This window comes from Humulus lupulus, chromosome 1, assembly GCF_963169125.1.
Source record: "Humulus lupulus chromosome 1, drHumLupu1.1, whole genome shotgun sequence".
NCBI classification, from domain to species: Eukaryota; Viridiplantae; Streptophyta; class Magnoliopsida; order Rosales; family Cannabaceae; genus Humulus; species Humulus lupulus.
The window spans coordinates 203,296,161-203,322,388 of record NC_084793.1 but is presented as its reverse complement, the minus strand read 5'-3'; positions in this window follow the sequence as shown (position 1 = coordinate 203,322,388).

Genomic DNA, 26,228 nt, shown 5'->3' with positions numbered 1-26,228 from the left:
CTATTTGGTCCTCGAGAATTGGGTCTGTCAGTGTTTTTGCGACCAGCTTCTGTGGTCCTTGCTCCTGGGGTGACTGCTCCTCGTGCTGCAGCTTAGGCATTGGCCCGGGCCAGCTGCGTAGCTGCCTCCAGAGCGAGTGCAGCCTCGCGATGTCGCCTATCGGGCTCCTCCTGATGTCGCCTGATTTCTTCGCTCCTAGCGTCCATCTCTCGTCTTTGCTGCTCAAATGCAGCCTTCTGCCTAGCCATTTCTTAAGCGAACGACTCCTATCTGGCATTGAATTGTGCCATTTCCTCCTGGAAAACCCCCATGGCTTCCTCTTGGAGGCCGCATTGGTGTTCTTAGGCGCCATAATGCTACGGTGATTATCTGTCTTTCTCTTCAGGCTCTCAATGAAAGCACCAAAATGTTGACCACGTTTTTGGCCAACGACGTGTAGACGTCAAAACGACAAAAAACCTTCAAGAGAAATATACGACACAGACAATTTTTATAGTGGTTCAGCCTCAATGTGTTGGTAATATCCTAGTCCACTTAGAGTTATGATTATAGATCTACACTCAAGATCAGATGAACCTGAGTCAACTGAGTTTCTTTAGTGCAGATGAAATGAATATAGTATTTCTCTCCAGATACAAATATTCTCTGAGAAAATTCGAATCCTTTTTATGATGCCATGAGCCTTGTATTTATAGGCTCAAGATCGTACAAATGAAGTCCCCCATAATCGGGATATTTTGTTATTCTCACTATATTTAATTAATATTAATATTCAAAATACAACCATACACAACTTTTGTGGGATAATCTGGGAGATTCCCGCGCAGGTATGACCGATTCTTGTTGAAACCGTTACTGGGATCCTTTGCGTAGTACTGTTCTGTCTAGTCGGTCCACATCACACTCAGGAGGAGAACTGAAGGGCCAAAGCACTCCACTGGTTGGCCAAACACTTGACTGGTCGGCCAACACATGTATGGTCGGCCAAACACTTGGCTGGTCAGACAAGCACATGACTGGGTGGACAAGCACCTGACTGGGCGGACAAGGACCTAACTTGTCGGACAAGCACATGACTGGGCGGACAAGCACCTGATTGGTCGGACAAGCACATGACTGGGCGGACAAGCACATGACTGGTCGGTCATGACACTTGACTGGTCAGTCAAAAATCTTCACCGGTCTACCGAATCACTCCTAAGCCAGATTACCCAACCATTCCTTGCCACTTGTCACTTTTATTGCCACGTCATCGTTTTCAAATTTTGAGGATAACAAAACCTTAACACAATATATTGCTAACTAAAATTAAACATGTTTTATGTACCAGATGTACAATTTCTATATAATTGTAAATGTGGCAAAAAATGACTTATAATATGTGTCGGTTGTACATTTAATTATATAATATCTCAAGTCATAAAAATAAGGAATGATTTATTTAATTAATAAATTTGACTACTTGTTGGAAAGAAATGAGAAAGAAAAATAAGTGATATATTCATATTATGATTATACCTATTTGGCTACAACAACATGATTATTATCATTGTGTATTAACTTGAATGAATGGTAAGTTTATATTTGAAAAATAATTGTGCTTTTAAGCAAGCACACCATTGGATAGATAAAATTGTTAAATATAATGTTGTTTAACATAATATATTACACAAATCAAATGGAGTAATTCGATTATTGAAGAATCAATGCTATTATATATTTTGAAAGACATTAAAATTACTTCATTTTCTAGTATGAGGAAAATGAAACTTTTACAGCGGTTATGTATTTGTAGAAAATTTTAGTGAAATACAAAGTATAGTGAACATGAAGTTTATTAATTGAATGATCAATCATATGCAATGAAATATATAAATTTCCCTAAATTTAGACGAAGAACCAAAATATTCTTTTTATTATTTATTCTTATATGGTGCTCAAGAAAATATGTATATATATTTTTCATATGGGAAGTGAAAATAAATTTTAATATCTTGCATTTTTAAAAGAAAATATATATATATATATTTCAACTAGTTTTCAAATGTTCTGTTTATAAATATTTTAACTTATCCAATTTTATTGTTAAATTTTATACTTCATATATATCATTTATAAAAGTGACACTCATTAGAATATTAGTGCATTCATTTCTCAAAATTTTCATAATTATTTCTAAGTTGAAATTATATTTCTTCTGAATTTTTTTTTGCTATATACTTATATATTTTTTTGTCTAAGATGTATGAGAAAAAAAATTATATTATTTTGATAATGAGTATTTAATTATATCCACTTTGCATTTTTGAATCATTGTTGGATTTTTATTGTATAATTTATTATCGATGTGATAAGGTCATATGATCATGAACTTACAAGAATTATAAGCTTGTATATTTTCAACTATACATATATATGACTCATTTTTTAAAATGAAATATGTTCGTAATTGTGATTTATTGAACCTGAAGATCAATAACCCAATAATATATATGAGTTTTAACAAATATTAATTTATTGTGATATATTGAAATCCCTTCAGGTTGTATTAATTTTTTAAATATTCTTTTGATCAGGGGGAGAGAAATGCAGTTGGATCGATGAATATTTTGAAAAATGATCCTTGCACAAAATAAGAACTTAAAGTTCAAAATGACAAAATCATACATATATGTATATTGAGCGGCTTTGTAAATCAGCTTACGAGCGTCTTTTTTGTCCAAAGGCAACGTTCCATCACTTAAGTACCTTGAGATGGGTGTAGACCATGACTCTTCAGGAGTATTGACCATGTGAACCTTCTCTTCTGCTATACTTGGCCTGGAGAGGTATTCGACAGAGATGGACTTAAGCGTGTTTTTCGTCTTGAGTAGAGGCAAGTTTTGCAAGAGCATCGACATTCGTATTTTGCTCTCTTGGGATCTGTTCTATGGTGTATTTTTCAAACTGATCCAAATACCCTTTCACTTTGGCCAGGTATGCAGCCATTTTTGGGCCTCTAGCTTGATATTCGCCCCTCACCTGAAATACTACTAACTGTGAGTCACTAAAGACATGCAAATGTGTTACCTTCAGCTCCCAGGCTAGTCGCAGGCCAGCCAGTAGTGCTTCGTATGCTGCTTCATTGTTGGAAGCTTCAAATCTAAATCTTAATGCACAATACATCTTATGTCCCTCAGGTCCCATCATTACTATGCTAGTGCCGACTCCTCCTTCATTTGACGCCCCGTCCACATGGAGGCTCCATTCTTCAAGCTACTTTTCCTCTCTGCACGTTAGTTCATTCTCTTCTATTTCTCCCTCCTCATGGGGTCCGTAGGCAAACTCGACTATAAAATCTCCAAGTACCTGCCCGTTGACCAAGTTCCTTGGGGTATAAATGATGTCAAACTGACTTAACTCAATTGACCATTTCAGCAACCTTCCTAAGGTCTCCGGTTTGTGCAAGACTTGACACAAAGGGGTGTTGGTGAGCACTTCAATAGCATGAGCGTGAAAATAGGGCCTCAACTTTCGCAAAGCCACTAACAAAGCATATGCTAACTTTTCTATTTCTGGGTACCGGGTTTCTGCGTCTACCAACCGCTTGCTGACATAGTATATGGGCTATTGATGCTATTTTTCTCCTTTGACTAGGGCGGCGCTTATAGCATGCTCTGATACTACTAAGTACATGTACATTTTTTCTCCTTTTTCTGGCTTAGCCAAAATGGGCAGTCTTCTGAGGTGCTCCTTTAGCTTAGCGAAGGCTTCCAGACAATCTTCACCCCAAGCGAACTTTTTGTTCCCTTTTAGGATGTTGAAGAAAGGGAGGCACTTTTCAAGTGATCTAGAGATGAACCTATTGAGAGCTACTACTCTGCCTATTAAGCATTGCACCTCCTTCTTGTTTCGTGGTGGGCTCATTTCCAATAATGCCTTGATTTTGTCAGGATTGGCCTCAATACCTTGAGAATTCACCATAAAACCAAGGAACTTCCCTAACGAAACTCCGAAGGTGCACTTGAGCGGGTTTAGCTTCATTCTGAATTTTCAGAGGGTATCAAATATCTCACCAAGTTCCCTTGTGAGCTCTTCTACCTTCCTTGTCTTTACCAACATATCATCTACATATACTTCCATATTTATTCCTATCTGATTTGCAAACATTCTATTTACCAACCTTTGATAAGTAGCACCTACATTCTTTAAACCAAAAGGCATCACCTTGTAGCAATAAAGCCCCTTGTTTGTTATGAACGAAGTGTGCTTCTCATTGGCTAGGTTCATGGGTATTTGATTGTACCCGGAATATGCATCCATAAAGCTGAGTAGCTCGTGCCCCACCATGGCATCTACTAACTGATCTATCCTAGGAAGTTGGAAGTTGTCTGTTGACCCTCGATTTGGTCAACAGACACAGAGTCAAATGCTTGATGTGATGTAAAGTGTTGAAATAGATCTAATGGAAAAAACAATAAACAACACACAAAGTTATAGTGGTTCGACCCCAAGAACTGGTAATGACCTACGTCCACTTAAGCTATTATTGATATCAGTTCTCAAAGGAGTGATCAAAGAACTAGGGTTCTCTGAGTTTCACAAACCTGAGAGAGATGAATAATATAATCGTAAGATAATAGCTCTAATTCTCTTGTAAAGCGTAAACTTAAATCAGCCAAAAATTCCTTTCCTTGAGCTATTTCTCTTTATTTATAGGCTCAAGGAGGGTTACACGAATTCGTTACAGATATTCTTTCCTAAATAATCGGATCATCATGGATCATGGGAGATAATCTCGGATATGATCACAATTGTACAAAATTATCTCTAAATATATGGAGTATACGACCAAGCGGGTAGTATATAAGCTTCAAATATTTCGTCAGGGGAATCTCACTGGTCAATGGTCGAACAGACCTTCTGCCAAGTGTCAGCCACGTGTTAAAAATGTGTGCCACGTCATCCATGCCTGTTTTTTGGATAACATTTTCCCCCCAAGTTTATTTATTATGACTAGTAATAAATGAACTTTAAGGAAAACGACTCTTTGATTACCCCACCAAATCTGTCAGAGTAGTTCGTGCCTTCTTGGAAAAAGTGACCTACCCCTATCTAATCATGGCTTTTTGGTTCCCAAGCAATCCATTGACGGTTATCACTCTTCCCCATGCTTTGAAAAGAGGAAACTGATGATTACCTCTTTTTTCATGCCACAGACAAAATATATATATAGCCTCCCCAGAGCTTCCTTTTTCTTTTTACGCAAGTTATTTCTCTATCAAGAAACCCTAAATTAGAACCTTCATCTTCTCTGAAGATCACCTTTCGACGTTCCAAGAACCGCTAGTCGTTTGCTCACCTACGCTCGGAATTTCTCCAAACCTCCATAATCTTTGCTCTGGTAAGTTTCAGAACTTTTCAACTCTTTATTTTTATTGTGCATGTCGCTGTGAGTTAGCTTTTAGGTTCTGATATTGCCTGTGTTCTTGGATTGAAATGCATGAAAATAGGGGATTTATCGAGTGATGCTAGATAGGATGGTGTATCTTTGCCATTTAGGAGTTGTAAACCAGTTTGATAGTCGAGATCATAAATTTAGGACGTAAAATCGAAGTAAAAATTCGATTTTTATGCTAGTTGAAAAACTGAGTTTTTCTCGCCCTTACTGGAGTTGAAAAAGATTTGTCAAAAAACTTTTTGCTTTCAATTTTTAATCTGTTTTTCAAATTGTTTGTGTGGAAATTTTTTTTTTCGTTAGAATGTTGTTGTATAAAAGTTTGAATTTTATACACGACCAGCGTTATTCTAAACAATTTTCTAAACTCTCCATCCTCACCTCCCCATTTTTCTGTCTGCAGATTTTAATGCCAGATTTGTGGGGAGGTGAAAGACCGATCGAGGCGATCTTCTCGCACAATTGCTTGAAGGCGAAGAACAGCCTACCCAGCGCGTTCACGAGATTCCGTTATCTAAACTCTATTCTTCCAGACTCCAACCATCTCCAGCCAGAATGGCTCGTTCCAAAACCACTGGCCCAAAGAAACAAAAATCTGACCATACTTCAAATTCTCCAGCTCAGCCTGATTCGCAGGCTGGGGTTCCCTTGACCAGTGGTTGAGAAAACATTGTCCCAGACCCTCGCATCCAGGTTAGGGCTCGCCCTCAGCATTCAATTCTTCCTGATGTCGAGTGGTATCTTTCCCCCCTTAGCCAAGTAACCCCCAGGATGCTTGCCAATTATCTCAGGAACTATCCCCTCACTGGCATAAATCTCAAGATGCCCACTACAGATGAGAGGGCTAACCTGCCTGGAGGCGCTTACAGCGCCTGGTCGAGGTATCACATAGAGGCGGGGGCTACCCTTCCTCTTCATCCATTCTATCAGGGGGTGGCGAACTACTTCGGTGTCGCCCCTTTCCAAATTACTCCCAACGGATATAGAATGCTTGATGCACTCTATATCCTTTATAAACTTAAAAAATGGCCAGAGCCCACTCCTCATGAGGTCAATTACCTTTTTGACCTTAAGTCCAACCCCCAACAGTCTGGGACGGGGTTTTTTCACTTTTGTCACCAGGAGACGAACCGCACATTCCTGAGTGACACCACCCATATCTCCAATGTGGGGAAATACAGTCAGGAGTATTTCCTCAAGCCTGACATGACTGCAAATAACCTGGCCTTCGCTCGAGGAGGTAAATGCCCTTTTCCACTGGTCACTATTTTTACTCAATAATTTTCCTTATACTTTTTTGAAGCATATTGCGACTTTCAAGCCCATGGTTGCGACCAGACCTGACACCTGACATGGTGTTGAGGTCCAACACACTGGCCAGAATGATGGATGCTGAGAAGAGCGTCAAGTCTCTGGTCACCGAAGAAAACTTGAGGCTGTCTGGCCTCCTAACCCCTCATCAGGATATGAGGGAACCCGCGGCGGTTAGTGCCACTGCCGAGGGGACTCCTGAGTAGCAACCTCCAGTGTCTCCTCCTCAACAGAGACCGACTGGGGTTACAATCAGGGAACCTACTGGCACTCCCTCAGTAGAAAGGCCTTCTGCCCCTCTAGGGAAGGGAAAATAAAATCCAGTCGAGACTGTCATAGACTTAGACGAGTATTCAGACGAAAACAGTATTGTTATTTCACTCTTAGATAACTTGCCAATTCCTTGTCATTTAATTGACGGGGATGGCAATTTTACATATACTCCAAATCTAGGGCTAGACTTCTTCGTGCCAGAGAGTGAGTGTATGACTAGTAGAGTCAATAGTGTAGCGACAAGTAGTAATAGCTCGGGTATTGGTCTTTGTAATTCTCTTTATCTTTTTCCTGATGTTCCATAACTTGTCATCTACTTTTTGCTTACTGTCTGCATATTTATCTCTTTCTGTAGAAATGGCCTCCGCAAACGTTTTCGACTTGTACAACACTTAGGAGGAGGAAGAGGTTCCTTTAGTCTGAAGGAGGAAATCGACCAGGAAACACGATGGTGAGTCCAGCCAAGTACCCCCGGCCAAGAAGAATCGAGCAGCCGATCCTCCAAAGGATGGGCCCTCTGGACAAACGTCTGCCCAACCTTCCACTCCTGCTGAGAAGGAAATCCCTCCTCCTACTGCCACGAATCCTTCACTTACGGCTCCAACCGAACAGGCCCAGCAAGCTGAACTCCCTGGGGCCAAACTCTCGAGCCGCGCCCTGCGATTAGCTAAGGATCGCCTCGCTCATATCCTTAAGCATGACCGTTGTAGGGAGGCCATGGCTAAAGCTGAATCCATGGGGGTCGACCAGATCCTCAACAGGGCCCTCAATGAAGTGGCTAGTGTAAGCACTCTTTCTCTTTTTGTGATCATGGTCTTGATTTTTCCTTCTTTGAAGATGGCCTAACTCTTATTCTTTGATTGCAGGCCATGCTGACAATGACTATTGCTCGTGCCCGCACGGGTGCAAGCATCGAGCAGTCCCGAACGAAGCTTATTGAGGAGCTTCAAGCCGCGAAGGCTAGGCACGCTAGCGAGCTGGAGGTGGTGACCCACCAGAAGGGTTCCTTGGCTGCGGAGCTGGCAGAAAAGCAAGCCTCTCTGGAAAATGTCAGAAAGCAGAGAGATGATTACCAAGATGCTAGCCGAACCCAATGGCGTGAAGTCAAAAAACTTAAGGAGGAGCATCTTGCTAAGGACACGACCATTGCTTTCCTTAAGAGCCAGGTGGAACAGCTCAAGATTACAAATGCCAAGGACCTGGAAAGGTATAAGAACGCGACACTTCGGTGTTTCTATGATTTTTGGAAACACAACCAAAGTGCCAATTTCAACTACCTTCCAGAGGACTCTAGGAAGGCTGAGCTGGCCCGTTGTACTGCTCGGTTGGCTACTGAAGAGAGAGCCTGGATTTCTGCCTCCCCAGAAATTCCGCTGGCCATCGGAGAGGAGGGAGGAGAAGCTGCAGGAGACATAGTTGATCAGAATGCTCCCCAGGATCCTCCTGCTCCTCAAGCTTAAAAAAAAATTCTTTTATATTTCTTTAATCATACGAGCTACGGGTCGTGCTGTAAAGACTGATTTTTCTTTGGTTTGATTTTGCTGCACGGGCAGCTTATTTTACTTTTACTTTAAGACAATTACATCCAAGCAGTACTGCTTGCGGTGTAAAGAATTCCCTTTGATATTATAATATTTCTTCTTTATTATAACTTCTGTTCGCATGACCAAATTAGCATAGTACTTTGGCTTGATTTAACAAAATATAAATTTTGAAAAATACTCTAAGTACCGTAGCATGCTTTCACTTATTTTGTTCATGTGTTTACATACCTCTTGGTATGCTTTGCTATCGATGTAACTTATATACCCCCCAAGTGACTGAGGAGCTTTAGCTCCTTGGTCACTTGCCTTGACCATGACCTGTACGAACATTGCTGCTCGGTATAAAATGTAAAACTTTAGAATACAGCAAAACAACACACGTAATGAACAAATACTTGTAAATTTTTTTACAAAAGTTGGCAAGAATGACTGGCTGCGCACAGTCCCGTATAATTCTCGTATTTAAATGGAATAAACATGTCTTTACGAGTGATCTTTAGAAGATCTTACACTTATAAGCGATTAGCCATATAACATGACTAACCCTTTTTCAAAACTTGTAGAAAGTAAAAATTAATACAAGCCAGTCCTTTAAGAAGGATTGTTTATTGATAATACTTGCGCAAGTTTTCTCCATTCCAATAGCCCAGAACGAGATCTCCATTTAAGGGTGCAAGTTTGTATGTGCCTGGATGAAGGACTTCTTCAATCTGGTAAGGTCCTTCCTAGTTTGGTCCGAGTACTCCAGCAGCTGGGTCGCGGGTGTTTAAGAAAACTCTTCAAAGTACTAAGTCTCCGATGCTGAACTTTCTTTTTTTTACTTTAGAGTTAAATTTGCTGGTACGCAGCTACTCGGAGTTGGGCTTTTTCTCGTTTCTCCTCAACCAAGTCTAGAGACTCCATCAACAGTTGGCTATTTTGGTCTTGGTCGTATGTGATTCTTTGATGTGAGGGCAGATCTAACTCGACTGGTAACATAGTTTCATACCCGTATGCTAAGGAAAACGGGGTATGACATGTTGCTGTTCGATGAGAAGTTCTATACGACCAGAGTACTTCAGGCAGCTGTTCTGGCCATGCTCCTTTAGCTTCCTCAAGCCTTTTCTTTAGGGTATCCTTTATTGTCTTATTTACCACTTCGACTTGCCCATTTTCTTGTGGATGCGCAACTGAAGAAAATCTCTTGATGATTCCATGCCTCTTGCAGAAGTCTGTGAATAGGTCGCTGTCGAACTGGGTGCCGTTGTCTGAGACAATCTTCCGAGGCAATCCATATCGGCAAACAATGTTCTTGATGACAAAGTCAAGAACTTTCTTTGTCGTTATGGTAGCAAGTGGCTCAGCTTCGGCCCATTTGGTGAAGTAGTCAACTGCTACAACTGCGTATTTTACTCCACCTTTTCCTATTGGTAATGATCTAATTAAATCTATACCCCATACTGCGAAGGGCCACGGACTTTGCATCTGCTTTAACTCATTAGGAGCTACGCGTGGGATCTTGGAAAACCTCTGACACTTATCACACTTTCGCACAAACTCCATCGAGTCTTCGTTCATAGTTGGCCAGAAATAACCCTGCCTCAGAATCTTCTTCGATAAGCTCTGCCCCCCAGCATGATCTCCACAGAAGCCTTCATGTACCTCCTTCATCAGTTCTTTAGCCTTTTCTGGTGTAATACATCTGAGCAGTGGCATGGAGTATCCTCTTCGGTATAGAACACCATCGATCAGTATGTACCTAGCAGCCTGTCTCTGAAGAGTCCTGGCTTTGTTTCTATCTGCTGGTAGTACACCACTCGTGAGATACTCCAAGTACGGTGCCATCCATGTATCTTCTAACTATACCTCCATACTGGCTTCATCTGTTCGTATGCTCGGCTCGCGTAGCCGCTCCACTGGCACTATATTTAAAGTGTCAGCATCTTTCGCACTCACGAGTTTGGCTAAGGCATCTGCGTTTGAATTCTGATCTCGGGGTATTTGCTGGAGGGTATATTTCTCAAATTGTGCCAACAGATCTTTGGTTTTGTTTAGATAGGCCACCATTTTCATACCTCGTGCTTGATATTCCCCCAAGACCTGATTCACTACCAACTGTGAATCACTGTAAATATCCAGCACCTTTATGCTCATGTCTTTGGCCAACCTTAGCCCAGCGAGTAGGGCTTCATACTCGGCTTCTTTGTTTGAAGCGGTGAAATTAAACCTAATCGCGTAGTGAAATCGATGCCCTTCTGGCGTTATCAATATCACTCCTGCTCCTTCGTGAGATTCGTTGGACGATCCGTCCGTGAATAACTTCCACGAAGAAGCTTCAACTTGGGGCTCAGGCGCACTAGGTTTTTCACACTGCTCGTTGTCTGGGAGTTCAGTTAATTCGGCAATGAAGTCAGCCAAGACTTGTCCTTTTACTGCTGCTCGCGGTGAATACGTTATATCGAACTACCTGAGTTCGACTGCCCATTTCAACAGACGTCCAGTAGCCTCTGGTTTTTGTAGAACTTGCCTAAGGGGCTGGTCAGTTAAGACTATGATGGGATGGGCTTGGAAGTAAGGACGTAACTTCCTTGAGGCCAAAATTAGGCAATAGGCTAATCTTTCGATTTGAGGATACCTCAATTCGGCCCCAATTAACCTTTTTCTTACATAATGCACTGCCTTTTGTACGCCTTCTTCTTCTCTTACTAGCACCGCACTAGCAGCATATTCGGTGATCGCCAGGTAAATGAACAAAGTTTCTCCATCTATAGGCTTTGATAAGACAGGAGGCTGTGCCATGTAGGCTTTTAAGGCCTGGAAAGCCTGCTCGCAGTCTCTAGTCCACTCGAACTTCTTGTTGCCTCTAAGTAGATTAAAGAATGGGACGCATTTATCCGTTGATTTTGAAATGAATCTACTGAGTGCGGCAATCCTTCCATTCAAACTTTGCACAGCTTTGATTTTCACCGGTGATTTCATATCGATCAGGGCTTTGATCTTTTCGGGGTTGGCTTCGATTCCCCTCGAAATTGACAATGAACCCCAAAAATTTCCTTGACCCTACTCCGAAGGAACACTTGAGAGGATTTAGCTTCATTTGATACTTATTCAAAACATTGAAACACTCCTGTAAATCCTTCACATGTCCTTCTGCCTTTTTCGACTTTACCAGCATGTCGTCCACGTATACCTCCATGTTTACTCTAATCAACTCCTTAAACATGTGGTTAACTAGTCACTGGTAAGTCGCACCAGCGTTTTTCAGTCCAAAGGGCATTACTTTATAACAGTATAACCCTGTATCGGTCTGAAAGCTAGTGTGATCCTCATCAGGAGGATGCATACTGATCTGATTGTATCCTGAGTATGCCTCCATGAAAGAGAGGATCTCATGTCCTGCAGTTACATCGACCAGCTGGTCGATCCTTGGGAGTGGGAAGCAATCCTTTGGGCAGGCTTTATTAAGGTATGTGAAATCCACACAGGTTCGCCATTGTCCGTTAGGCTTGAGAACCAGTACTGGATTAGAGACCCACGATGGATAAAACGCCACCCTGATGAACCCATTCTCCTTCAGTTTTTCAACTTCTTCTTTTAAGGCTTTCGATCTGTCTTTATCGAGTAGCCTTCTTTTCTATTGCATGGGTGGAAAGCTTTTGTCGACGTTCAGGACATGGCTGATGACTGCAGGATCTATCCCAGTCATGTCTTTATGTGACTAGGTGAAAACTTCCTGATTCTTTCTCAAAAATTCCACCAGTGCGTGCTTTGTTGTTTCTTCCAAATTTTTACCGACCTTTACTACTCTGGCCGAAAACTCTTCGTCAAGCTGGACCTCCTCTAGGTCCTTGACAGGTCCAACATCTTCCTCAAAATCCCCAAAGCGAGGATCTAAGTCTCTATCCTCACTTTGGGCAACACCCTATTTGGTGACTCCATCACCTGATTAGGCTTGTGTATCAATGGCCATCTGCAACCGCTCTAGGGGAGTTCTCCTCGACGCTCCCTTCTTGGCCTTAGTAATTGAGGCATTATAGCACTCCCTTGCTTCCCTCTGATTTCCCAACACGCGTCCTACCCCTGCGTCTGTTGGGAATTTCATGGCCAGGTGCCATATTGAGGTGACGGTCAGAAGGTCAACCAGTATGGGCCTTCCTGGTAGCAGGCGCTGTACTATGAAAGTAGTGAGTAATGTCCTGGTAGCGGGCGTTGTACCTGCTATTACCATAAGTCTGATTGACCCTGTTGGAGTGAGTCCCTCACTAGAGAAGCTGTAAATTGTTTGGTTGCAGGTCTCCAAGTCCTTGACGGACAACTTCATCCGTTCCAGCGAAGATTTATACAGGATGTTAACTGAACTTCCTGTATCGACCAGCACTCTTTTTACCATCATGTTGGCAATTTGAACATCCACGACCAGCGAATCGGAATGCGGGAACCAGACATACTGGGCGTCGCTATCAGAGAAGGTTATTTCACCATCCTCTAACCGAGCCTTCTTTGATGCTCGGTCCTCCACAGTCATCATCTCGATGTCCTGGTCATGGCGTAGGGTCCGAGCATATCGTTCCCTTGCCTTTCCGCTATTTCCCGCAAGGTGCGGGTCGCCGCAGATGGTGAGTAAAGTGCCAGCTACGGGATTAGGCTGCAAAGGTGGCGAGCGTTGGCGTGCAGGTGCCTGCTCGTTGCCACTTGGAGCCTCTCGTTGGGAAGTTCCCGAGGCCCGTACATATATCCTCCAGTGTCCTTGTCTAATAAGGAACTCGATTTCATCTTTCAGCTGGTTGCACTCGTTTGTATCGTGTCCGTAGTAGTTATGAAAACGACAGAACTTGGTGGTATCTCTTTTCGAAATATCCTTTCGAATGGCAGCATGTTTCTTATAAGGCACACTGGAACTTGTGGCCTGATACACCTCTACTCGAGACTCGACAAGGGCAGTGTAGTTAGTGAACCGTGGTTCATAACGGTTGCCCTTAGCGTATTTACTCTCGGAGGTGGAAGGTTCATTATGGGGTCTCTTCCCCCTATTTTTGTCGTTGCCATTGCCATTGTCGTTGCCGTTGCCTTTACCGTTGCCGTTGGGTTTTGACCCATTGGCGGCTTTGGCGGGGTCTTCAGTCCCCTTATCTTTGCCTGGGGGCTTTCCCTCGCTGGCAATGGCATCTTCGAGCTTGATGTATCGATCAGCTCGATCCAAGAATTCTTGGGCAATCTTAACCCCATGCTTCCTGAGGCTACTCCACAGAGGCGTACGACGCCTAACACCTGCAGTTAGAGCCATCATTTTGCCTTCATCTCCCACTGTTTTGGCTTCAGCGGCTGCCCGCAAAAAATGCTGGACGTAATCCTTCAATGGCTCTCCTTCTTGCTGGCGTATCTCAACCAGCTGGTTTGCCTCAGTTGGGTGCACACGACCTGCATAGAATAGTCCGTAAAACTCCTTTACGAACATCTTCCAAGATACAATACTTGCAGGAGGGAATTTAAAAAACCACTCCTGTGCAACATCAGAAAGTGTTGCAGGAAAGATCCTGCACCGAGCGTCTTCGGACACTTTCTGAATGTCCATCTGTATCTCAAACTTGTTGACATGAGATACCGGGTCACCATACCCATCAAAGTTCGAAAGTGTGGGCATTTTAAACTTGCTGGGAGTTTCTGCCACAGCTATCCTCTGAACGAAAGGAGTATCGTACTCGATGTGAGATGTCCTTCCCCTGACCAGCTGTTGTACTGCTTGGTTCAGGGCATCTATCTGGGCTTGCACGACTTCAGGAATTGCCGGGGCCTCTGCTGCTGGGGGGATGTACTCATCGTGCCGTTCTCGGCGGTCATTGAGTATATCCCTTAAGTCTTCATCTCTTCGCCGCTGCTCGCTTGCTCCGAGCCGATTAAAAACATTGTTTTGTCTGGGCTGCCCCCCATCGTTACGTCTCTCTTGTTGGTCTTCTCTAGGTGGTGGGCTTTGGCCTCCACCTCTCTCTTCATTTCTCCAACCAGCATTCCCTCTGCTTGAGTCAGCCTCATTGTAACCATGGCCATCTCTGAACCTCGATTGGCTATGGTGGGACCGACTGTCCCCTCGGTTGCCTCCTCGGGCTGGAACTTCCTGAGCGTTAGGGGGAGGCCTGCGCTGGTCGGTAGGTCCCCGTGCATTATTGTGCCATGGGGGGCCCCTGACCGCAAAGCTTATCTCTGAGTTCCTTCTATTTCCAGAAGGACGCTATCCCCTGCTCGGTGGGTTCGGCTTTTCACCCCCATGGCATCTAGGACTACGGGGCTACTGCCCGACCCTATTCTGCAATGGGTGTGGGGGATTTCCGCGACCAGCCTGGGATGGAGGTTGCATCTCAGGATCCCTTGGTGGGACATCATCCTGATGCATTGGTGGCTTCTTGGGCCTTTGAGGGCTCGTCGGCTAGATCGGAGGGCTAGGATTGGGACCCCTTTGGGGTGGCCCAGTAGAGGGTTGATCAGGCTGTGAGGCAGGTGCAACCTGATTCTTAGCCAACTGCAGGGCTGCTTCGAGGGCTGCCATGGCCTCCCTCTGACGACGGTCCATCTCCGCCTATCTTTCACTTAGCTCTTAGTGTTGACACTCTATCTCTTGCTGCTGCCGCGCCATAATCTCCGCAGCACTTTCTTGACTGGCCCTCAGATTGGCCAATTCATCTTGTAATACCCCCAGGGTATTTCTCAGCGTTTCGGAGTCTAGTTCCTCCTCATCAAATTCCAAGTGTGGCTCATTTTCAGCCATGTCAGGAGGAGGAGGAGGTTGAGATGGTGCAGCGCCAGCCGCCTGCCCAGTCTTCTTTGTTGTTTTTGCCATTAATGCTTCAACAATTTCATCCCAAGCTCTCAATGAAAGCACCAGAATGTTGACCCTCGATTTGGTCAACTGACACGGAGTCAAATGCTTGATGTGATGTAAAGTGTTGAAATAGATCTAATGGAAAAAACAATAAATGACACACAAAGTTATAGTGCTTCGACCCCAAGAACTGGTAATGACCTACGTTCACTTAAGCTATTATTGATATCAGTTCTCCAAGGAGTGATCAAAGAACTAGGGTTCTCTGAGTTTCACAAACCTGAGAGAGATGAATAATATAATCGTAAGATAATAGCTCTAATTCTCTTGTAAAGTGTAAACTTAAATTAGCCAAAAAGTCCTTTCCTTGAGCTATTTCTCTTTATTTATAGGCTCAAGGAGGGTTACACGAATTAGTTACAGATATTCTTTCCTAAATAATCGGATCATCAGGGATCACGGGAGATAATCTCAGATATGATCATTATTGTACAAAATTATCTCTAAATATATGGAGTATACGACCAGGCGGGTCGTATATAAGCTTCAAATATTTCGTCAGGGGAATCTCACTGGTCGATGGTCGAACAGACCATCTGCTAGGTGTCAGCCACGTGTTAAAAATGTCTGCCACGTCACCCGTTCCTATTTTTTGGATAACACTGTCCTTAAGGCAGGCTTTATTAAGGTTAGTAAAATCCATGCAAGTCCTCCACTTTCCATTGGGCTTCGGGATTAAAATTGGGTTGGATACCCATACCAGGTAGAATGTTTCTTGGATAAACCCATTTGCCTTCAACTTGTCAACTTCTTCTTTTCGGGCCGCATATCTTTTTGGATCTCGCGCCCTCCTTTTCTGCCTCACAATTTGTAACGACCCAAAATAGCTAATAAGGCTTAAGGGCCTTGATTAGCGTGCCAGGAGGGCATGATGGAATTTATGTGTGATTATTTTATGAATTAAATGCATGGTTATGAGTTAAAGCATGTTATATGACTATTTGTTATCTAAGATGCATGACTATGTATATTAGTATGCATGTAGGCCCGGATCGTGTTAGAAGGGCATAATTGTAATTTTGGCCATGTTGGGCATAACTGTATTGATATGTGTTGATTGTTGAGACCCCAGTGGTATGTGGGTGTATCTGTGCTTTGTGACTCGAGGCGATCCCAGTGAGCAGGCTAGCGGAAAGTGATGACGGGAATTTATACCCGGCTCGGGGCGAGCCTGGGGGTATGAACAGGAATTCAGAGAAATAGATTGAGATTTATTTTGATGATGGGGGATAATTATTTGGTGATTTATCAGGTAGTGGGAAGCAACGGGAAAATATTAGAGACACTTGAGGATTAGCGGGAATTGGGTAAATGACTAAAATGGCCCTACTTGGATAAAAGAGTTTAGAATTAATAGGGAGGGCATTTTGGTCAATTGGCTTTTGAAGATAGAATAAATAAGGCTTTATACACTTAGTGGATTTTTTAGAATAGAGTAAAGGGGCTGAAAAAGAAAGGAAAAAGGAAAGAAAGAAAAGAGAGAAAACTGATGGGTTTTCTAAGGGATCGGTTTGGGGGTTCTAGCACCTCTTCTCTTCATTTTTCTTGAGGTCAAGCTCAGTGGGGAGCTAGGATAGGCTGTGCATCAAGAATCTTAAGGCCACACTTGAAGACTTGGCAAGGATTAGCAAGAACATCAGAAGTTTGAGGTAAGTTTTTGGAGATTTCTGTTTTAGGGTTTTGGCTGGTTTGAGCTGTGTTTTGAACTGAGTTGTTGGGAACTTTAGGGGATTTCTGGGCAAGCTTTGAGGATGAACAAGCTAAGGAGGCCTAGGGTTGAATCAAGGTCGAAATTGCATCAATGGTAAGAATTATAAGCCTTTAACTTTGTTGTTGAATGAATTTCTGGTTTTTGAGTTCATCATGTTAGATTTTGAGATTTGGGTTGAATGTGATTGGGTTTTGAGTTCTTGGGATGCTCGGGATGAGTGTGGAGTGTGTATAAGCTTGATTTTGGGTTTGGAAAAGGTTTGGACAAGTTTGGAGTTGAAATGGGGGGAGAAAATCGCAAGATGCGATTTTTGGTTCTGCTGGGCTGCAACTAGCGCTACAGCGCTAGTCAGTGGGCGCTGTAGCGCTAGTCCCTGTTTCTGGGGGGTGCATTCTGCTTGTAGCGCTACAGCGCCCTCTTTAGAGCGCTGTAGCGCTGCACTGTTCACAGAAGGGAATTTTTTGGGTTTTGATGAGGGATTTCGACCTAGGGTTCGGGGCTCGGTTCCGCCACTTTGTTTTGGGGATTTAGGACTTCCCGGGGGCTCGGGATTGGTCCTGAGGCTAGGCATTCGGACCTGGGGTTCGGTGTTGACTTTGACCTATGTTTGTGCCAAGGTGTGCGCTAAGGCTCGAGTGGGATCGTGCTCAAGGAGTCAGGTGATCTAAGCTATTGAAGGGAAAGGTAAGAAAACTATAACACCCGTAGGATAGGGCATGGGCCCATAGTGTGATTGCGGGGCACGGCCCTATATTGCATGTTGCATGATGAAATGATTGCCGGGCATGGCCCTCTATTGCATTACATGTTAGGGTGCAGATTTAAATGAATTGATATTTGTTTGAATGTGTTTGATTTATGCTATATATGATTATAGTGAATTGCACGGCTATGGCCGAGGGCGGCAAGGCCGAGAACGGCAGCGGGGCAGGAAGTAACACCTAGCACATGGGATGCTATGGTCAGGGCAGGGCCCGGGACCCACAGGATATGTGTAAGATCCTGCGGTGAAGACCGAGACCCCAGGCTTCGGTACGGCTTCGGGGACGGCATGGCCGTGTTTGCTTAGTCTAATGGTTGACTTGTTTACGTGTGGATTATCTGTTAAGATAAATTGTATAAATTGCATATGTTATGTTCTGCATGAGTTTTCTTGCTGGGCTTCGGCTCACGGGTGCTCCGTGTTGCAGGTAGGGCAAAGGCTGAGTCAACCAACCATGAGTACGGAGAGCGTGAAGCGACGCGTACATGTTTGGCCTGCCCGACTGCTTTGGTTGGGGGTTTATTTGAAAATGGCTGTAATAATCTATGATTTTATGATTTATCAACTGTAAACTTATTTCAAGATGTAAATAGTTTTCAAACCTTATTTTGGGATCCCAAATGTTTAATAATAGAAGTTTTAATGAAATGACGCATTTTCAAAGATTACAGCCTTAACTTTTAATTAGTCACACTTTTGTTTCAAAACCTCGGTTAGCGAGTCCATTGCACACTGTTTTGTCTTAAAAACTCACTTAGTAACGGCTCTAAGGAAGTAGGGCGTTACACAATTCTTGCTTTTGGGTTGATGTTCAAGTGATGGCACATGATCGATGGATCTATCCGCACCATGTCCTCCTGACTCCAGACGAACACATCGAGGTTAACTTTTAGAAATTCTACCAACTTTTCCTTTACGATATCTGGAAGGTTTCTCCCTACCTTCAACTTCCTCAACGGCTCAGTCATAACTGTGACCTCTTCCAACTCCTCCACTGGCTCGGCCCTAGGTTCCTCCATGACCCGCGAGTCCAATTCGTGTGGGTTTGTGCTTCCATGTAGTACCATTGCCATAGGCACTGAGGATTTTATGGCTGTGGGGAGGGATGTATTATACCATTCCCTCTCTTCCTTCTGCTCCTCTTTCATGCTCGCTATCCCCCTAAGAGACGGGAATTTTCTGGCCAAGTGATATACTGAGGTTATCGCCTTCAATTCTCTTAGGGAGGGTCTTCCTAATACCGCATTGAAGGCCGAGGCGCAGTCTACCACAACAAAGTTTTCCATTATGGTGGTTTGTCTGGGTTGTTCTCCCATGGTGATGGCTAACTCAATTGCACCTATGGGCAGTATTGAATCTCTTGTAAATCCATAAAAGGAGGTATTGTCGGGCTTTAGGTGCCTGATGTTCAGTCCCATCTTCTCTAAAGTTGGGCGATAAGGATGTCTACGAAGCTTCCATTTTCCACCAGGACTCGATGCACTCTCATGTTAGCAAGTTGTACCGTCAACACCAAGGGATCATTGTGAGGGAAATGCACACCCCATGCTTCTTCTTCGGTGAAGGTTATTGAGTCGTTCTCCCCCTTAAAACTCTTTGGGGGGCATTGCTCCAAACATAAGATGCATGGAGGTGGACTTCGCCTAGCTTCTTTGGCATACTTGTCTCACCCCTTCCTAGATTCGCCTCCGAACCCTGGCCCTCCGAAGATGATTCTAACTTCTCCTTGCACCTCTGGGGCTACATCTCATGCTCGTGGTGAGGGTACTCCTTCTATCGGTGTTTGGTTTTCTTTGCGGACGTATCTACCCAAGTGTCCCCTGCGTATAAGCTCTTCGATTTCAATCTTCAAATGAGTGCATTCTATTGTGGTGTGGGCAATGTCTTTATGATACTGACAATATTTACTGGGGTCTCTTTTTTATTGGTCTTTTTTCATGGGCGAGGGCCTCCTGAAAGGGACCTGATTGTCATTTGTGATGAAGATATGCTCCCTAGCGTGCGTTAGGTCACTGTAAAAGGTGTAGGGGGCCTGTTTGCGTTCATCAATGCGTTGGGGCTTCCGAGGTCGATCATCTTTCAACCCTTCATAGACCCTCTTTTTCTTTGCGCTACTTAGGCCTTCCTAGATTGAGGGTTTAGGAGGGGACTTGCTTTTTCTGGCCTTAAGGCTCTCGTGACCATCTTCGACACGATTATATTTCCGGGCCCGTTCATAGAAATCGTCTAAGTCAATGACCTCCCTCTTAAGTATGTTATGTTAGGAAAACTTTATACAGGAACTTTATTTATTTTCAAATTAATACGAGATAGCCTAAAACATGTTTCTAAAATTGAATTCAAAGAGAAACAATGAATAGAATACTTACAGTATACGCAGCGGAATTAAAGAGTACTTCCTTCAGTTTCTCTAACTCTTGAATCCTTTCTGTCGCAGAGTATTATAAGGAAACTGAACCATTCTTCTAATTTCTTCACGGTCTTCCAATGTAACCTTAGAATCACCCAAACTAGTGTGGGCAATTCTCAACACATGAGATAGATATAGAGAGAAGAAGAGAAATTAATCAAGAGGCTTAGAAAAAGGACTTGTGTTTAGAGAGAATCTAAAACTATCAGAAAATCTAACTTGTGACTTATCAAACTTATGTTTTGACTTCTCTCTACGCACTCCTTTTATAGACTCAATTAGGCCATTTAATTTAATTAAAAAATCAATAAAATAATAGCCATTTTAAAGCCCTAGGTAGAAATTATCATGGGCTTTAGGCCCGTGAAATTTCTCATTTTATTATAAGCCCATTGGACTTAAAAACAAGGCTTGTATTATTTTCTATTGATTTAATTAATTAAATAATTATTTAAATCCTTTATCAAATTTATTATTTATAATTTGAACCTTGATTTAAAATTATTTATTAATTTATATACCAATTTATCTTAATTAATAAATTTGCCCTAATTTCTCTTTTCTTCTAAAAAATACATAACTCTGTGAAACTATCAAAAATTGACCTGGTCAACTTTGATCATTCTAATTGATAACTAAATCAATTAATTGAGACTATCTAGATGATTTTATCCAAGGTACAATGGGGACCATGGGCCTATGAAATCAAGCTCCAATAAGTTATCATAAATCTAACAAATAAATTTACTAACTTATTGATTCCTCGTGACTCCACTATAGACTCGAAATTGCACTATTGAATTCATAGAACGCTCTATAACAAATATAGATACGCTATTAATTATCCATTGTTACAACCATAATTGTCACTCAATCCTCTATAGATGGTCTACAATGAGATAGGACTAAAATACTGTTTTGCCCCTCATTGTATTTTATCCTTAAAACACTTAGTTCCTTGTAAATGATATTTCAGTAAACTAATTTAATTACTGAAATGAGATCTCCATCATTTAACACCTTCAACCAAACTAAAAGGAAATCATCGTTTCACTTCTTCATCAGAAGCTATAGATGTTCATATCTATGATTAACACTCCCACTCAATTATACTACCAAGTTCCCAAGATGTAAGTATGGGCTAGTCCGTAGGGTAAGCTGGTAACGTACAAGTCAAAGAACTCAAATAATACAATAAGTTAGAATACTAACCACTAAGAATTGAGATTGAATTGACCTATGGTCAACTATATGATATGACTAGAATAGATAATAACGGTATGTTTACTTATCTTATCAACTGTCAATATCGGTTCAGTCCGATGTAACAAATACATATGATCTTATCTACTTTGCTAATGTTCTGGAAAGAACATAACACTGTAATGTGTAAGTAGATCATATCGTAGATTGGCAAGTCAGTCTAAATCCTGTGCACTGACTAATCTTAGGACTAACTTATTTTGAACATATAATCATATTTATATTTCAGTGTGATTACGTCACTATAAATAAGATTAGCTATATGCTCAAGATTTAATAGAAGTTTATATTAAACAAATAATCATGAAAATAAAACATGGGAGCAAAGTGATTGACCAAGTCAAAAAATGATTTCTATTCTTTTATTGATAATAAAATGAGATTACAAAGAATTTGGGTTTTAATTAGGGCATAAAACCCCAACAAACTCCCACTTGCACTAATTGAAACTAATGCCTTAATTCTACTATTCTCATTTGCTTGATATGCTTATCAAATGTAGCTTCTGGTAGTGTCTTTGTAAACGGATCCGCAAGATTGTCTTTAGTTGCAATCTTCATAACTTTCACATCTCCCCTGACCACATATTCTCGAATAATGTGATACTTCCTTTCTATATGCTTACTCCTCTTGTGACTTCGAGGTTCTTTCGAGTTGGCTATCGCTCCTGTATTGTCACAAAACAACACAAGCGGTTTATCCATTTCTGGAATAACGCCCAGATCTGAATAGAACTTCTTTAGCCAGACTATTTCCTTAGCTGCTTCTGACGCGACTATGTACTCAGCCTCCATGGTGGAATTCGAGATTGCAAACTGCTTTACGCTTCTCCAAATCACAGCTCCACCCCCAAGAGTAATCACCATTCCAGAAGTAGACTTCCTGTCATCGACATCAGTCTGAAAATCTGAATTGGTGTAGCCTACAGGGTTCAGAACACCACCCTTGTAGACTATCATATAATCCCTAGTCCGTCTCAAATACTTCAGGATATGCTTAACTGCTATCCCATGTTCCGGTCCTGGGTTTGACTGAAACCTGCTCACTACTCCCACTGCATAGCAGATATCTGGTCTAGTACACAACATGGCATACATCAGACTTCCAATTGTAGATGCATAAGGAACTTTTCTCATTTCATCTTCCTCTTCAGGAGTCTGGGGAGACTGCGTCTTTGAAAGATGAATTCCATGGCGGGACGGTAGACGCCCTTTCTTGGAATTTGTCATTGAGAAACGTTCAAGCACTTTATCTATGTAAGTTGCTTGAGATAGAGCTAAGAGTCTGTTCTTTCTATCCATGATTATCTAGATACCTAGAACATAACTTGCTTCACTCAAATCCTTCATCTGGAATTGAGTGCTCAGCCAATTCTTCACATCTGATAATTTCTTAACATTGTTTCCAATGAGTAAGATAGCATCTACATAAAGAACTAGGAATACCACTATTTGATTTGCCTTCAGTTGGTAAACACAGGGCTCATCAATATTTTGTTCAAAGTCATAGGTTTTGATTATTTCATCAAACCTAAGATTCCAGGAATGAGAAGCTTGCTTAAGTCCATAAATGGACCTATTCAACTTGCAAACTTTTCCTTCTTGTCCAGATACTTTAAATCCTTCTAGCAGATCCATATAAATGACTTCATCAAGCTTTCCATTAAGAAAAGCTGTCTTGATGTCCATTTTCCAAATCTCATAGTTGAGAGCGATTGAGGATGCGAATGGACTTGAGCATGGCTACCAGACTAAAAGTTTCCTCATAGCCCACGCCTTCTCTTTGGGTATAACCCTTTGCCACTAATCGTGCTTTATAAGTCTCGATATTTCCATCAACACCTTATCTCTTCTTGTAGATCCACTTGCACCCAATGGCCCTAAAGTCACTAGGTGCTTCCACAAGACCCCAGACGGAATTTGAGTACATGGACTCCATTTCCTATTTCATGGCTTCAAGCCATAGTTCCTTTTCAGGGCTAGCCATTGCCTGTTTGAAATACAACGGATCATCATCACTGGTGTCACCAACAACCATATTGGTTTCACCATCCAAACCATAGCGAATTGGGTTCCTAGAAACCCTCCCACTACGACGAGGCTCCGTGACTGTTTGCTCAGGAACAGTGGTAATTTCTTCATTTAAATCGACTTGCATCAGTTGGACATGAAGAGTGGGAATTTCATCATCAACTTGCGTTGATGACGATGGAACATTGGTTGGAGTCAATTCTTTAACCATCTCCTCTTAAACTACTTTGCTGCGAGGTTTAAAGTTCTGGACATAGTCATTTTCCAGAAAAATAGCATTTGTAGAAGTAAACACTTTCTTTTCTGAATGACTATAGAAGATTCCACCCCAAGTACCTTTAGGATATCCAACAAACATGCAAACTTCAGTTCGGGGTTCTAGCTTTCCCTCCTTTTTCCTAAGGACGTGAGCGGGACACCCCTAGATTCTATAATGGCGTAAACTAGGTTCACAACCATTCCAGCGTTCTAACGGCACGACATTGAGAATGTCGTTCGCAGTTTCAATTGCATGTCCCCAGAACGAAGTTGGTAGAGTTGAGTAACTAAGCATGCATCTAACCATTTCCAATAAAGTTCTATTTCGGCATTCTGCTACACCATTTTGTTGCGGGGTACCTAGGGCAGTAAGTTGTGATCAAATCCCAAGTTCACTTAAATGATCTTCGAACTGCATATCCAAATATTCTCCACCCCTATCAGATCGCAAGATCTTTAACGTTTTACCTAATTGGTTCTGAGCCATTGCTAGGAATTCCTGAAACTTTGAAAATGTTTCTGATTTCCTATGCATTAGGTAAAGACATGAGTATCTAGAGTAATCGTCAATGAAAGTGACGAAATACTCAAAACCACCCCTGGCTTGTACATTCAAAGGTTCACAAACATCTGAATGCACAAGGCCAAGTGGTTCTTTGGCCCTATCATCCTTTGCAGAGAATAGACGCTTGGTCAGTTTGCCTTCTAGACAAGATTCACAGACAGGTAATTCTCCTAAGGTAAGTTCCCTCAAAGGTCTGTCCTTTGTAAGTCTTTGAATCCTATCATAGCCAATGTGACCTAGTCTCAAGTGCCATAAATACGTCATATTATCGTTATCGGTCTTTTGACGTTTATTGGTCCTAGGTTTAGCTACTTTGAATAAATCATTATTAAGAGCAAGGGGTTCATTAGGTCGCAAAATATAAAGCCCATTTTCCAAACATGCAATATACAATTGTGATCCATTGAAAGAAATAGATATATTAAAACTTATGAAAGTCATAACAAATCGTTCTTATTGCAACATGGAAACTGAAATTAAATTTCTACTAAATTTCAGAATAAAAAATACATCTTTTAAAATTAAAAATTTATTTCTGAACTTTAGACGAGCTCTTCCTCTAGCTTGGACCGCAATGAACGCTCCGTTCCCAACTCTAAGCTTTAAGCCGCCTTCGTTCACTTCCTCCCACAATTCAAGAAGCTGTAAAGAGTTACAAACATGGTTAGTAGATCCAGAATCAATAATCCAAATGGATTTATCATTCTCTAAAACACATGTTTCCAAGATAAATGAACTATAATCATTACCTTTGTTTTTCTCTGCTAGAAACTTAGGGCAATCTCGTTTCCAATGCTCATTCTCTTTGTAGTGAAAGCACTTATCTTTACCTTTCTTGTTTTTCTTGTTCTACCCATTAGGCGTCTGTGCACTTGGTTGTGCACACGTCTTTGCAGTCTTTGCAGACTTGGGGTTGTTTATTTGTCCACCTTTCCTCTTGTTTCCAGCTTTCGAAGACGAAGCTGGATGAGCTTCAACCTTAGCTAGATCAGCAGCAACATCAGTAGTCTTATTTTCACCTCCTTTACTAGGTCCACCCATGATAGGTTCAATAATCTGAAGCTCGTTCATGAGCTGCGTCAGACCATAGTTGAGTTGAGCACGAACATGCAGACACGTTGCCATCCGAGAATTTACGGTGACATCACGAACGTGTAGAGACGGTGCTATCCAAGCATTTACGGTACCATCATGAGCATTGACGGTGCCATCACTAACGTACGGACATGGTGCTCTTTCTGGGAATTCCTTAATCATATCGAATTCAGAGTTGTCGCTAATCAACTCTATGTTGATATTCTGCTTCCAATTAAGGAAGTTTTCTCCAGTGAGTTTCTCCATCGAAAGTTGAGAAAGGATGGGAGTAGACACAGACACTACTTAACTTAAAACTAAAAATTATTAATAAAATATAAATCAATCACATTTGCTCAATAAAACTTCTATTCACACAAATTTCAAGAAATAACACAACATATACCAAAAATATGTAAGATATGAGAAAAAAAAATACCAAAAACAATCATATCTCTATTTCTTTAGGTTTTTAACTAATCTATGATATTCTTGTCCCGGTTAGCGAGTAAAAAATACCACTAGTTAAATAGACTTGTAAACTCATTTAATAATCGACACCACTATTAAAAACCTACTATTCGATCAAAATAAGAAAACAAAATCTCTTATTTTATGAGCTAGACCCGTGGTTTTGATAATCATAGATTTAGTCCTAGTAGTCACCGTAGGGGTGAGTCTAGTAGAATTTGAATTATAATTATCTATCTTTCGAAATCTAACCTTGTCAAAATAA